Below are 16,188 nucleotides of genomic sequence, written 5' to 3' on the forward strand. Positions count from 1 at the left end.
TTTTTTGCACTTAGTGAAATTAGTCTTGTGGGTCCAGCCTTAATATAATCAGTGTCCAGTGATTGTAATGGCGACGGGAGGATGTTTGTGTGCGTGCGTGTGTGTAGCTGCATATTTAGGACAGATTGGTAGTAGGACTGTTATAGCAGATAGATACAGTGGATGGCATCTCCTGTTAAAGGGTGTTAGGGGTCAAGTTTACACTGGACTCTCCTGCCACCCACCAGCTGCTGGTCACAGGGGACAGATGGGATGCTTTTGTGGGTGTGGGGATGTGTGTGTCTGTGTGTGTGTGTGTGTGAGAGAGAGAGGCAGACACACTGGACATCCCTAATCCACGGCCCCAGCGACGGCTTTGGGCAGTGTCACGGTGTCTAGATGATCAAGAACCTTAGTGGTGCAACTGCAATCATTTCTAATTGTCCAGAAAATGTCAGAATATGGAAAGGAAGTGTGGGAAATGCCCGTTAGAGATGCACTAATGAACTGATCAATCCATTAGTTGATTAAAAGAAAATTATTGAGCAACATTTTTGATGATTATTCATTTGTTGAGCAAAAATATCAAAAGATTTGCAGGTTTCAGCTTCTTAAATGTGAGTATTTGATCATTTTCTTTGTCATTTATTTATTCACTTGTTAAGTATCAACAACTCCTGGTGTATATCGTTGTCATAGTAATCTCAGAGAGTTTTGCTCAGTATGGAAAGTGTTGGACAGATTAATGGATACTACTTTGTTTAAATGTTTTATTGCCGGCAGTGTTTTTCTACTGTACAGTACAGAGATACAAATGATATAAAAGGACGACCACTTCAAAGCTCAAAATGTGAAAAATAAAAGTTGTCTGTAGGATACGTGTCCTGCAAAATAAACAGTGATCCTTGTTGCATCCCCCCCATCTGATTAAAACACAAGATATGAGTGAATCACAGGTGACACATACATTTTTCAAAACAGCAGAAATGTAATCCAAGATGGAAAGGAGCAAAGAAAAGCCAGAATATCTGTGCAGGAGTATTTATCTAATCCTGTTGTGTCCTGGGATATATTCTCACAGCAGTAGCAGAGAGAAACAAACACTGATTTACATTCTACTTGAATCACTCTTTGGAAGTGAGAGATGGAGCTGCACGGAGAAAACAGGAGATGAAAAGAGAAGAAAGGAGTCGTGTTTAAACCTGTCAAGAGAAAGTATGTTTGGTGACCAGGTTTAACCCCCGTGAGTCAGCGGCATCAACGAGAGCTACACGAAACATCGACACGAACTTTAGAGCGAAATGTCAGTCAACACATCGTATCCTCAGCTTTAGCGGTGCTGGTCACTCGGGGGTTGTACAGTAAGTACAAAACCAGAAATCCCAGACTTTGACGCCACTGAAAAGGAAACTAATCGACTTGTGTGCAATAAATGAAGCCACATAAGAGGATGGAGGAGCCCTGAGGATAGAGGCCCTGAGGCTTCACTGGAAAAACACGGGCAGGAAAAGTGGATAGGAAATACTTCCTTCCTCTGCAGCAAACACTGAGGGGCCTTTAAAAGGCAATGGAAAATCCATGCCATGACTACAATGTAATTATGTCATTTGCGGTGTTGTGTGCATACAATGCATTTAAAAACGTTTGACAGTTAAATGAACGTGAACCCAAAGTCTCAAGGACAAGGTGGTCAGCTTACATTCATTTATGTTTTTCTAGATGCTGAGAAAACCCTTCACATTTCACTGTAACATCACATATCTGTAAAGTTCCTTTGAATCCTCTGTTGTCTTCAACACCGACAAGCTCCTGCAGGAAAACACACGAAGGGAGGAAACATGATCCCGACTTTGACCTCAAACCTCTGACCCGCGGTGCTAAGCCAATCAGCTGCAGCTTTTATCCTGCATGTGTCCGCACACAAAACGTGTTCATGCAGGCCGGCGCTGTTCAGTTCAATATCCGTGCTTTTGTTCAGACCTCACAGACGAAACACAAGCTCTAATCTGACCAGTGTGTTCAGGATGAGGAATCAAAGCAGCGAGACATTCCTAAACCTTCTTCTCAGAGCCAAACATGGACTATTTTGGCTGCTTTTATTCTTAGAAGTTGGATCTGCCAGCAAAAATAGGACTATTTCTTTTTTTTTTTCAAAGCTGGCCTGGGACGCCGGCTTTATTATGCTTGGGATGGCAGACAGTTTTGGCAGCAGGCTGCTTTAAAAACACTAGAAGCTGACTGAGGAGTTTCAATAGAAAGATGAGAGAATAAGTGCAGGATTCAAAAAGGACTAATTGTATAGAAAAACGAATAGAAACACAGGAGAGTGACCGCAGCTCGACAGAAGCTGATCATTGTCAAACACAGAAGGTAACTGCCGGCTCTTCATAGAAACAAGAGGCTCTTCAGCGTAAGTGTGCAACTGTTTTCAAACTGGACAAATGTTGGGAGTCTCACTGTTGTGGTAACGGATATTTAATCCCGTACAACAATGTGGGCCTGCAGTCGAGTAGCCTCCAATAAAACCATCAGAAAGGTCAAAGCATGAAGCCTGAACATTTCAAATATCAGATTAATATAGTGGCAGGATTCCCCAATCGTATTTTAGGAGCTCAGAATGTATACACAATTAAAAAAGGTCATGAAAACATAAAGCTTAACAACAGGGTTTAGGCAAGCACACATCCACTGTTTGGGAAACAATCCATACCCCCTCCCCCATGTATATAAATTACCTTCTGCCTACAGGGAAACAATTAGACAACACAAGACAAACTGAACATGGGGGAAAACATCAAGTCCAACCACAGCCAAAAAAACGATGATAAACTGAGTGTATGTAGCTGCTAACAAACATGGCGACTCACTCTTGGGAGAAGAAAACATTTCACGATTTGCAGATGATCGTGAATTTTATCGGCCCTTATTACAGGGGTTAAAGTGTCTCTTCTCCTCAGGGGCCGTCAGAGCAGCCTGAGTCGACAAAGATCACGGTTGCCATGTTCTCTTCGTCATCTGATTGGAACAAACTTGGCAACCTGCAGCCTCAGCAGAGCTGGATATTAGCAAGACGAGTCGCTGAGTAGACACAACGAGCAGCTTCTCCATGACACCACCCAGGTTACTGACATCAACACAATATATATGACGCATCATCATATAACGTTTGTTAAGTTTAAGATCAAAACAAAGCTTGAATTGGCTAAATTTCCTGAGATTAGCACGATTATCATTTAGAAGAATTACCGCCCTGCAGTTTTAGTCCCGAGTGTCCCGGACATATTGCATTTAAAATAATGAGGTCACTGTGACCTTTGACCACTGAAATCTAATAAAATGATCTTTGAGGTCAAAATTTGAGGCAGACTTGAACTGTCGTGTAGAAGAGGCCATTGTGACCTTGACCTTTGACCATCCAATTCTAATAAAGTACATTTTAGGTCTAAGTGAACATTTGTGCAAAAATTGAAAGGATTCTCTTGAAGCGTTCTTTAGACACCACATTGACGAGGCAAACAAAGGGGTGTGTGAGGTCATTGTGAACTTTGACCTACAAAAACCATGCATCCAACTGAACGCTTCTACCGATTTTGAAGAAATTCCCTCACAGCGTTCTTGAGATATCGTGTTTCTGCTCATTCTTGAAATCTGTGTTTGCAACAACAGGGACATGGACCAATTTAGTGTTTGACCTCGACCTTAAAAAGAAAAAACAGATCTGAAAGAAACAAGACACGAGTATGTGAGCGCCTCTCGAGGAGTTTACTGCAACGTGTAGCCGAGCTTGTTAAACACTGGGAGCTGGGAGGCAATGTCTCTCCATCTGAGGGTTAGACGGGATGAAAGGAAGAGCAGCTGATACGAGATAAATGAGAGACAGAGCGACAGAAACCGACGAGCCGACAGAAAGAAAAACAGACAGAGACTTCTGGTCAGTGTGGCCCACGAGCAGACGCCTAAAAATAGATCCAATCCTCCTCCGGCTTACAGCCCTGAATCACACTGACCTGACCTGCCCTGCATCACCGAGCACAGAGACCCAATGAGACAGTAAGTGAGAGATGAAGAGACAGAGACACACCGACAGATGGAGGCGTCCCAAAAAAAAATTATAAGAACGAAGGAGGTGAGTTTCTGACACTGATTTGATCTCTTGTTCTGTCCGGTCCCGTCACTGCTGCCTCCATCAACAAGTGACTCCAGTCGGATGCCTCGCTCTGCTCAGAGGTCAGGCTGGTGTCAGTGGGCCGGAGCTCAGGCTCATGTGGCCGACTCGGAGCCAACAGCATAATGATGTGAACGTGATGAGGAGTAATGGAGGATGAGGACAGTGTTACACTGACGACAGCGGTGATGAAAACCACTGATGGGCACAAAACCCGAATATATGATACTTGAGGCAGTATGTTAACACCTGGTACTTCTTTTATTCACAGCTATTTTTCATGGACAGACACGACAGGAGATTATAATGAGAACAAGAAGCTCAGACGCAGCAGAGAAGGAAGATATTCACAGCACGAATGGAGACTTTGCAGCTGCTCGTGCTCCACCTGAAGTAAAGGCGTCACTAATAGAGTGTAGCCTGGGTCGCAACTTTCTGGCTGGTGCCAATCCCAGCTGAGGTTAGAGGTGGGATACTCCTTGGACAGGTGGCCAGTCCATCACAGGGATGACGTATAGGGACAAAACCACCACCCCTGCTCACATTCACACCTTCGGTCAATTAAGGGTCTCAAATGAATCTAAGCTGCATGACTTTGGACAGGGAGGAACCTGGGGAGCCTGGAGGAAACCTACAAACAAAGAGAGACCCTGGTTGGTCGGTAGGTTCGAACTAAGAACCTTAAAGGTGTGAGGTGACAGAGTTAACAAGGGCATCACAGTGCTGCCAATTACGTTCCAGTAATTAATCCCATGGTCGACTAACTTCAGTTAAACTGCAATGTCTTGTTTTCCTTTTCATCAAAAAGATGTGAGTTGTTAATGTCTAGAATCTGGAGTCATAGCAGTAAAGGCAGTGACAGCTGAGTAACAACACTAAATGAGAAATAGAACACATCCAATCTGCCTCTGAGTAATTGATGACTCCACTGATGTAGTTTTTGATTTAAAAAGGTATCACCCAACACTGAAATCCTCAAACCTCCTCACCCTGTACACCAGCGACTCCAGTCATTGATCCTCTGCAGTGACAGAGAGACAGACACCGGCTGTGATTTAACGGAGCCCGGAGACGACCGTGTGCACCGCCACAACTCAGCCATAACGGACAGAAGATTAGAAGCAAAGAAAGGAGCAAGACAAGAGTCTGCAGATGTGGCTCGTGGGCCGTGGCTGTGAGATCACCACAGAAACTACAATTCATCCTGGTGGGAAAACCAATGTGTCCAATTTCATCAATTTATCCTAATTAAACTAAACGAATAAATAAAATCTATCAACATCATTGTGGAGTTACGGGAAAAGTCAGGGATCACCAAAGTCAAAAATGCTTTCTGGTAGTGTAGCATTAGCCAGAGCCAGCTAAATCAGTTTGGCAATATTTCACGCTGGAAAGTCCCACCAGTAAAAAAACAAATGACATGTGGGCTAACGTACGCAAGACTACAGTTTTCCAGGGACGGACTAGTGTTGCTAATTATAACACTAGCAACAGGCCATACAACAATGATAGCAATGATAAACTCTATACAGGGTGAGCGGCATACAGCTGTTACGATACTTAACAAGTTATTTACAGTTCTCACTATTGGCCGATAAGTAGAGTCCAGCTCTTTGGAATCATCTTTCGAAAGCTACAAATGGTATTAGAGTGTCTCTAGTGGACACAATGTGTACTTTTCAATGTTCCTAAAGCATCATTTTACATGTTTTAGGACAAAAAAACCTTTAGATGAACCTGCTCTTCCTGATAATTCCAGCTCAGACGACCATAATGCAACAAAAAAAAAAAAAAATCAAACAGCTTCTATCACTTGTACTGCGGCTGTGTCGACCTTTGCAGCTGACCTTCCTGAGTGCGCAGCTTTTCCCCAAGTGTAGAAAATGGCTCCTTTTATTTCCGTCTCTCGAGCGCGGCTCATCTACAAAATGCTGTCATACAATATTCATCTGCTGTGACCCCGCGGCCGCTCTCTGTCATCTCGTCTCAGCATTTGCTCTGAACACAAGTCGTGTATTTACATTGTGAAATTCGCCGCAGCTCAAGTTAAACTGATGATTATGACAACAGGATTTGCTGAGTCAGGGTTCTTGCATGCTTTTCGGATTTCAAACTCGGGATGAAAGACAGCAGCACTGCAGTGTGTGTGTGTGTGTGTGTGTGTGTGTGTGTGTGTGTGTGTCAGAGTGGCTCAACCAAACCGTGGTGTCACACTGTGGATCTTTCCTTCCCCTCATTTCGTAACGTTCTCTGTTCTGCATTACATTCTGCGTGTTTAAGGCACAGTTTTAAGTCAGTGTGTGTGTGTGTGTGTGGGGCGCCCTGGGTGTGTTGAGTTGAGCCATTAAATGGAGCTTAAACAGACCTTAGCAGACCTGCTGCAAGAGACTTTTAACATCACGTTGCTGCACAGCATTGTGTAAAGAGTGTGTGTGTCCGAGCCAGCACTCCTGGCAGCGTTTAGTTAGAAAAGGTCACTCTGACCAACAGAAGTCGGGGGGGGGGGTCTTCTTTATGATCTCAAAAACTGAGGGCATTTAATCGTGGAAGCCAAAATATTAAATATCAGTGCATTTTAATTGATTTAGTCGATAGGTATAACAGTAAAACAACGATTAACCTGAAATAAGACAGTCCAGGTCAATAAAGAGTAAAATACATTTGACAAATAATAAATGTATCAAATAAAATACTAAATAATTCCCATTTAGTTTCACATATAGTCTGTGAAATGTGTGTTTTCTCCCCCTTTAAACACCAGCTGCACTTCCTTCAAACACACTCTAATTTGAGCTGGTTGTCTCAGCGACCTTGTTGCAAACATTAGGGCGTGTACGGAGCAGCACATGCCAAGAGTAATATGGAAGATTGACAGGTAACCGATATGTTAATTATGTTATGGTTCCTTGGATAAGATGTGATGTAAGAAAAAAGTGATGAATGTGTTCACATGACACAATAATTACAAGACGATCCCACTCTGATGATGCAGATGTAAGTTCATTGATTGATCATTTTTAGGCATACATGTTTAAAAAAGGTATCAATTGCTAGTTTCCTGGTTGTAATAATAAACCCAAAATGTTTGTATATTAAACTGATCTCTTAATAAAAGTTGTTTTAATAAGTTCACTTGGAGAATATACGATTTTTCTACACATGCACATGCACACTGCAGATTTACCACTGACCCATTGGCACTGCAACATGGTTTATGCCAATGTTGTTATGGGATAATCAAGAGATATGCTGGAGTAAACAGGACAGAGCTGGAATGAGTTTGTTCCTCAAATGTTGGTCAGGTAACTCTTGGACTATTCACACTCTTGAAAGTTATTATCTATTAGTGAAATGACAAATACATCAATGGTTTTATAACATAACATTGCTGATAGTCATTTCAAGATGTTGAAGGGTTTATAAAGGTTATACAAAGGTAATCTTTAAATATAATATACTAAAGTCTAGCATGTTAGGTTGTTGGAAAAATGGAAATTACTCTCAGAACAAGTACAGAACTAGAACAATGGAGGAAATTTCCCTCTGGACCAAACTGTTAGAACAGACCACCAGTGTCAGAGGAGGGAAAATATCCTCCATAAGGTATTGTATGGAAAATATCACTTTTTTCAATTTTCATCAAATTTAAAGTGAGAAAATCCTGAGCATTAGTGTTGCATCGTCATCTCATCATTTTTGTCTACTGACCCCAAACTAATGGTCTTAGTTTTATTGTTCTCTTCAAATAATGGATCTGAGCAGAGAGCTGGTCCCGTGTGTGAAAGTTTTAACAGGAGGGACAACACGTTGAAGTATAAACAGCAGCCACGTAGGTTTTCTTACAATCCTGCAAGACCAGTTTATTCCTCCTGTTATCTCAACTATAACAGCGCTGTGGCCACGCAAATACAAAACCAGATTAAAGGTAAATTAGATTTATCAGTACTCGGCCAGGTCACCACGCCATTAAGTACTTTTGAAAGCTTATCAGCGTTAGAGTCGAGAGCACGAACCTGTTGCTCTTTCAAATCAATATTATACAAAATTGAGAACATGTGAGCAATTTCAGACAGTGTGCTGAATATTTTAACTAAATAAAAAAGTGCTCGTATAAAAGGCAATTTGAAATATTCAGTGAAAGAAAACTATTTGTGCACCTGATAAATGATAAATCGATCCTTATGATGTCGCTATCAAACCCTAATGAAACAGAAATGGGATTGAAGCTTGATATTTTAACATCAACTTTATTATAAATAACTATAAATAAAAAGAAAACAAATTCAATGAAATATAGATAATATAGGAAATAAATTAATAAAATACAGAAATAAAAATTTTAATATTTTATTGTTAAATGTAAACATAAATGAACATTGTGAAAAAATAACCCTGCTACCGCCACTCGTTGCCAAACACTGTATTTAACGTATTTCAGACACTTTCAGACATTTGAAGTTGACTTGTGTCCAACTTTGGCTTTAAAAAGGGATTTTTAACACTTGTTGGAAAGGTTTTAATGTACTGGACATAACGATTCGTCAATCTGTCTCCAGTGCATCACATGTCACACGTCACAGAGACCAGGTGAATAACAAACCAGTGGACTTGTGGAACCAGTCCTGCATGTTGTATATGCAAAGACGAGAGTAGTAAAATGAGTTGTGAATAAATTGTATGAATAGAACTTGCTATAAGTACTGGATTAAATAAATATCAACTTCAAAATAAAATGTCTAATTTAGACAAAAGAATGCAAATTACTATTTTTACGATCCTAGTTCTCGATCCCTGGAACAAATGCTGAAAACAACCCTCCTGATATTGTGGCAGCTCTCTTTTGAAATGATTATCCACCAGTGAACAAACCACCATTTTCACTGAACTGTGTCGAGGCTGCAGGCCCCGACTATTACTGTGAGCTGACTTTTATTATGAAAGGCTGTTTTGATTGTTACCTTGGAAGCAGACACAAACGCACCAACTGCCCTGGTGGTGGGCCAGTCAACAGGAGCACACACTTTCAACCAGGCCACACTCGTTTCCATTGACTTTATTCAGACACTGCAAACTGTTGTTGGAGCAGCGGAGCACCTTTCAGCAGGGACTAGCAAACGATTTTAACAAAGCCAAGAGCCTGCAGGCAGGTGTCCATTGTTGAGGTGAAAGTAAGATTAAACAGACATAGTTGACAAGGCATCAAAGAAAGGAGAGAACACATAAAGTGAGTGTGTGATTGACCATGGGTGTGTGTGTGTTTGTGTGCGGTTTGTCCAACATCCTACTCCTGGGAAAATACCAGCCTTGTGCAAAGAAGCCGTAATGTAAATGGAGATAAATGATAACAAAAGGAGAGCAAATATTGACATAGATCGCTGTGTTGTGTGTGTGTGCATGTGGCTGCATACGTGTGTGTTTGTTTCCAGGTTTTGGTTGTGTTGCATCTGCATACACCAATAAAATGATCAGATATGTAAAGTGACAGGTTGTGGACAGAGCCGTCTGTGGCTTGTAGAAATAATAACCAACTTTGAAAAGGAGGTTACTGAGGGGAATAAGAACAGAGGTGAATGATATTAAATGGGGCAGATACAGTCGTGTTTAGAAATATGAAACCTAAAACAATGAGGTATGCTTTGGCTGTATCCAAACAAACTTAACATTAAGGCAACCATAACAGGCTAAAAGTATTCAGGGCAAACATTGTCAATCTTCACTGTTGTTATTATTAACAAATCCTGTGACAAGAGTAAAATGTGTTTAATGTTTGTCCAAAGCTTAATTTATGTTATTCCTCTCTGTCATAGAGCTCCATTGTTAAACGAAATCTAATAAAAACACATCATGACTCAGTTAACGACACTTTTAAACAAAGTGACATGTTCCTTCATTACAACAGCAGTGTAATGTATTCTCTATAGAGAACAAAGTGTATATAAATCAGTCTCAGAAAACTGACCACAACTAATGCACAATTTATGTTACGTCATTTTTAACCATTACAATATACATCTCTTAACGTTTGAAGATTCGAGTGTTCATTAGGAACTAAGTGCTTTTGGTTTGCCGCTGACAGAGTACTTAAGTGCCGAGAGTCAGACTGAAAGCAATTACACTGTATACTGCAAAACAGAAACATGGGTGTGAACAGCAGGGCAGACAGCACACAGCTCTGTGTATAGGACGCAGTATACGAGTGTGAATGTGCACATGAAGTCCAATGTACTGAAATGTCCATCCTCCAGACCATTGTGGACGAGCACAGACAGAAAGTATAAATTGAACTTAAAGCATAGTTTGTTTATTTCCATGAGATCTGCTGTCTTCCAGTTTCAGGCCTCTGCAGCTGAGAGGTATCTGATTTTCAGGAAGTCTGGCAACATGCTGTAGTTCACCTAACATTATGACTAACTAACACAGGCCCAGACTGGCAGTGTGTTGGACTGACTGTAAAGTGGACAGTGCTTTCCATAGAATCTGATTCAATCAATGGCGGTAGCTGTCCAGATAAGAGACAAGGGTGATAAGGGTTCATTATTGTGATTTCCCAGTGAACATGAACAAAGCATACTCTCATGTGCACCCAGGTGACAGAATTATAGGGCAGGTGTTGTGCTCAGGTCTGCCCACTGAGTCCTGAATGCCTGTTGTGGAAATGCATAAAGATAAAATGTTATCTACACAGATTTAACCTCCCTGCAAAGGACAGTAAAAGCTTTATGGATGTTTCGGGGACGACCTGAAGGCCAAATAGTTAGGATTTATATTGACTCTTAGCTGCCTCCGAGCATTTACTGCATTTCATTCCCTTATTTTCTCATCCTGCCTCTCTCTCTCTCTCTCTCCAAATAAAACAAAAGGGCCAATAACAAAATGTACCTAAAAATTGTATGGATGTTTTTACGGTCCATCAAACCATTCATATTTTTCCTAGTGCTGCTGATGGTGTGACATAGAGAGAGAGAAACAGTGAGACAAAGATCGCTGCACAGAGCTCTATAATAAAGCAGCACTGCTTTATTTACTAATATAGTAAGTTTGAAATATTTGACATGTGTAAATAAAGATTTCGGATGATGATGAAACCGTGGTGGACAAGTTAGATTAAGATAGGCCGCCAAAGTCTAGGTAAATATTGGGAAACACTGGGGGAGTGTGTTGTTACTGACTGTAGACAAACAACCCTCAAACAACCATATACACTAGGTTGTTTGTCTCTTTAACCTCCGATATGACCCAGAGGAGTGTTTCCTGAACCAGTGCCACCACGGTCAGTTTTAACGAGGACGACTGCACGGAATAAAAAAGATGTTATCTCTGCTTCGACAGTGTTGTGTGAGAGCAATGTTTAGTCGGTGGAGTGCTCTCTTCAGACTAGTAGAGGCCTGAGAGGTGCTTTTTCCTTCTCCCTCTCCTCCACTCTCTCAAACCATCATCTCACACACCGCACAGACCTAACTCTAGAAAATACTGTGTGAATTAAATCCTTGATATGAATGTATAAAAGCATCAACTTGAAATGGTGCCGTGATATCAAAGCCCTCAAAGCCGCAGTAAATAAAAAGTCACGTTTTCAGGGACATTTTCTGGAAAACATAAATGTGTGTGATTGACAGTCGGACGCTCTGAATGCGTTTCCTCTGGGCCGGAGGACGTGAGATTCAAACGGGGAATCTGACTGCACTGTGTTACTATTCATCGCACACGACACCTGGTGGTTATGGTGACCACGTTTTATGTAATTGTGGCTGTCAGGTGTGAAGGATGGGATGCATGTAAGGTGGGAGTTACCATGGGGACAAGCTGCTTGATTGACAGCATGACGGTGAGTGCGTGATCGAGAATAGATTATCCCCTGGCATGTCTGAAAAGGTCAGAGAGCCAGACAAGGCATTTTCAGCAATTTATCAGGGTTTACTATAAATATGAATATATTAAATAAATAAAAAAACCTTTACAGAAACGAATGCATATGTGAATATTTGGTTTAATAAATAACATTATATTATATTTTTCTAATTTTCTGGCATTTTATTGACAAAACAATTCACCAATTGATCTAGAAAAACCAAACAACGATCCTCCTTTTCAGGAAGTGTCAGTCTGGTTGTTTTGTTCACATCAGCCCCACAAAACGACCTGAATCAATTTACTGCTCAAAACAACAACAACAACAACAAAAATCACCTTCACACGTGGATCGCATTATGTTCAGTGAATACGTGCGAGACATGGAAGGTAAAACGTTCACGAGTCGAACACAGAGACAAAAAGAAAAGAGAGACGTGTCGGTGCGAGCGCTGCCAGCATGATGTGATCTAATTGTCACACATACACACAAACACACACACGCAACACAGTCACACACACATTATTACCGGGGGCCTCTCCCATGTGTATACCCGGCTTTATTGCCTCGGTCGTCCAACTGTTGTAATAAATACTCTGCTATTTGGAAAACAGTATCACTTCACTGCTGGTAACTTACTTACCTGTTAAGTGTAATTATTGCACTCATCTCAGAACTGAATATGTGTGTGTGCGTGTGCGTTGTAAACCAAAATAACCGGTTCATTCAGACACGTAATTATCTCTGATCTACAGCCGCAAACACACATGAATATTAATTTGTACTTAAACCCGACCTGAGCTTGTCGGGTTCGGAGAAAACACTTTGAATGAAGTCATCGCAGGATGTAGAGAGTAGTTTATTTTATACTAGAAAAACTAAAAGTCTTCAGTGTAGAACTGGTTGTCAGAATGGGTGTGACTTCAATCAATTACTCAACTAATTGTCTCAGTTGAAACATTACGTCAGACTTGTTTTGTGTGGGAGCTTTGTGTGGCAGAGCCAGAATACTTTAACCAACGAGCTCCTCAGTAGAGCACATACCTCAAACAAGGCCACACACTGCTCTTATGAAACCACGTTTAAATTCACTAGATCCAGACTTTCGAGCTTCTTGGCCAAGGCAATGATAAATAATGACAACTAATACTATTTTAGGTATCATTTCATATTGTTGCAGTCTTATAAAGCTTGGAAATTCAGCTTCTCGTGACAAATCAATCTGAATCCCCTGGAAAGTAACAGATTCAACCGGCATCTCCTGTTCTTGTCCGGCGCTATATGGCAAATAAAAATTTTATTCAAGTTGGCTCCCACATGACGCCATATGCTTCAGACGCAGGAGGGGGTAACGATGATGGATAGACGAGAGAGAAAAAGAGGGCAAGATGGATATGACAGGAAGAGAGTCTTGGAAAGAGTGTCACACACACACACACACACACACACACACACACACACACACACACACACACACACACACACACACACACACACACACACACACACACACACACACACACACACACACACACACACACACACACACACACACACACACTAAAAGCTTTGCTAAGCAAATATGCTGTGGGAGGATCGACACCGTGCACGTGTTTTAATGCACTATTTCTCTCCTGAGCATATATCCCTGACCGTCTCACTCTCCCTTTCCATATCTACATCTTTCTCTTTCCATTTACGACTCTCACTCTCTCCCTCTCATTAAATATTCACAGCCGGGGCCCATTAAACATTCACCGCGCAGTGCTGCTACGTTTATCTGCCCTTCGCCAATCAGCCTCCAGCGAGTGCACTAGAAGCCCACCAAACAGCTCGAGAACACGTTCACACACACGTCGTCTGCCCGCATGGCCTGTGATGCGGCGGCCTGTGATGCGGCAGCCTTTGTGGAGAGGAGGAGGAGGAGGAGGAGGAAGAAGCGGCAGAAGAGACAGAAAAATGAAGGGAAGGGTGGCGGAGGAAAAAATGGGACGCATGAGAGAAAAGCAGATGAAGACAGGAAGCTGAGAGAAGGAGCGTGAGGTTCCTCTCTTCAGCTCCTGTCCGTGTTCAGTGAGAGCAGAGCAGCCTCGCACCTCAATAATTCAACAGTGGGACAAGTGCCACCAGCCTCCTCCTCCCCCCCCCCCATCTCTGTCTCTGACATCACAAGGCCTCAGCTAATAACGGTGTAAAAATACACTCGCTTTACAGTTTGACACAATACGCGACACATAATTGTAGCTAAAAATAACATGATACAGTGTCAGGGTAGATCTTTAAATGTGTCCTATTGGAGTTTCTCAGTCATCTGTCTCTCATGCGTCTGATGGTGAAGACACACTCCTGTCTCAATCAATTTTCAATCGATCAGATAAACAGGGCTGCCAAAGAGCAGGTGACCTACACTGAGTAAAGTACCTGAACGCATCCTGACCCTGCTGCTTTGGCCCTCACATAGAACAGGCTACTGATGATGGACCCAGATAATAACAAAGACAATATATAGATACAATAAGGTCAAAGCAAAACCAAATCGCAAAATAGTTAACCAACATTTTAAATATATCACAGATGACACACAACTCACAGTATTCACCATAAAAACCTTGGTTAATTTTTGTCCATATGTTTATCCTTAGAGACATTATTTAGAACATGTTAACATATGATCATACATAATATATATGATGTAGCAGGGCTGGATCCAGGGAGGGGGGGCAGGAGGGCACTGGCCCAAGTCGATTTTTTGCCATGTTTGCTTGAAAAGTGACTGAAGCCACACCACACCATTACCAAACCAGGATAGGACTCAGTAGAGTGAATACCTCCACCAAGGCCCAACACTTCTCATACATTCTATCAAGCTTTTCATCAAGATCCATGAATCAGTGAAAAGGTCCCAAAACACCTGATCTCACAATGTTAAGAAAGTTCCTGGATCCGCCTCCTGATCCAGATCCACAACTAAATTCAAGGGGTTCTTCTCCCTTGTATGAATCTTTTCATCGCAAACACACTTTCTCAGCTTCTGTGAGTGAAAATACGAGACACAACAGTAACTCTCATGACTGTGTGTTTGTCACGTGCTGCAGTCCGCCCTTGACTAATGATTCAGCCTCACAGAGTTTCATTAAGTTTGACTGGGGACAAAAGGTCGGTACAGCCATATCTTAATAACACTAATAACCCAAACTGCTGCAGGGATGCTCTTGATTAAACCCTCAAGCATGTGGCAGTGACGTCACAGCAGATGTTTCCATTACATGTCGAGGCTGATTGACCTGTTTGGCAGTCACTGATTTTCTTGGGAATTATTCTGTTAAGAATAACATGGGGCTGATCACTTTCCTCATATTGTCCAATGCTGCAGCTCCTCAGCTCAGCCTCCGTTTGAAACACCTGGTTTTAGCTCCTGTCTCTTTAAGGCCACCCCTACCCATGAAGGCCAGTCTGCTCTGATTGGCCAGCTGGCCCACTCTGTTGTGATTGGTCAACTATTTTCAATGCATGTTGGAATTGTCTTCCTCCGCTCTCACGCTCGCTGGGTGTGCATTATGCAAATATCAGCCATAATGATGTCACATGACATCACGATTCCCTGGAAGTATCAGCCGGACGACTGACGAGAAGCCTCAGGAGCTTTACGAGCCTCAGGAACAGTGATATATATGGTGGAGAGGAGCCGCTTTTACTTTTTGACAGTGTAGATATTTTACATCCACAAAAAACCCACTTAAGAAAAGAAGAACATAAAGAGCATCACATGTCAAAGTGTTTTTATAAATATACTGCTGCATCATCAGTGGACGCAGTAAAAGCAGAAGATTGTTGATGGCAGTGAACTCCATAAATGGAAAGCAGCAGGCAAAAGTAAAAACAAAACAGCCAATGCTGACTTCCTCATATATAAGCACTTGCAGATAGGCGCGGTTTGGTTTGGATAAAACAGACGAGCTCCTGCACTGAACCCTCTGTCAGAAAAGAGATATGGAAATATCTTCTAATCTTAGCTTTATTGTATCTTTGTAAAATGCTTACCCCCCAACTTCTGGTGCTGAAAATGGATGATTGATTCAAGCGTCTGCTGGAGATGCACAGAGGTCACGGCTAATGACAAAAAGCACAGAGAGCAGACGGCCCTATCTCCCCTGAACATCAGCGTACACAGAAGCTTGTGGGAGCCCTTCTACAC

At 41.9% G+C, this 16,188-nt stretch overlaps 1 protein-coding gene across 35 annotated transcripts in view; it reads right to left on the reverse strand.

Moving 5' to 3' along the window:
- camk2g2 (calcium/calmodulin-dependent protein kinase (CaM kinase) II gamma 2) overlaps positions 1-16,188 on the reverse strand; it is a 53,686-nt gene that overhangs the window by 30,353 nt on the left and 7,145 nt on the right. The gene's annotated exons all lie outside the window — the stretch shown is intronic.

This window comes from Hippoglossus stenolepis, chromosome 12 (genome assembly GCF_022539355.2).
Source record: "Hippoglossus stenolepis isolate QCI-W04-F060 chromosome 12, HSTE1.2, whole genome shotgun sequence".
Classification (NCBI taxonomy): Eukaryota; Metazoa; Chordata; class Actinopteri; order Pleuronectiformes; family Pleuronectidae; genus Hippoglossus; species Hippoglossus stenolepis.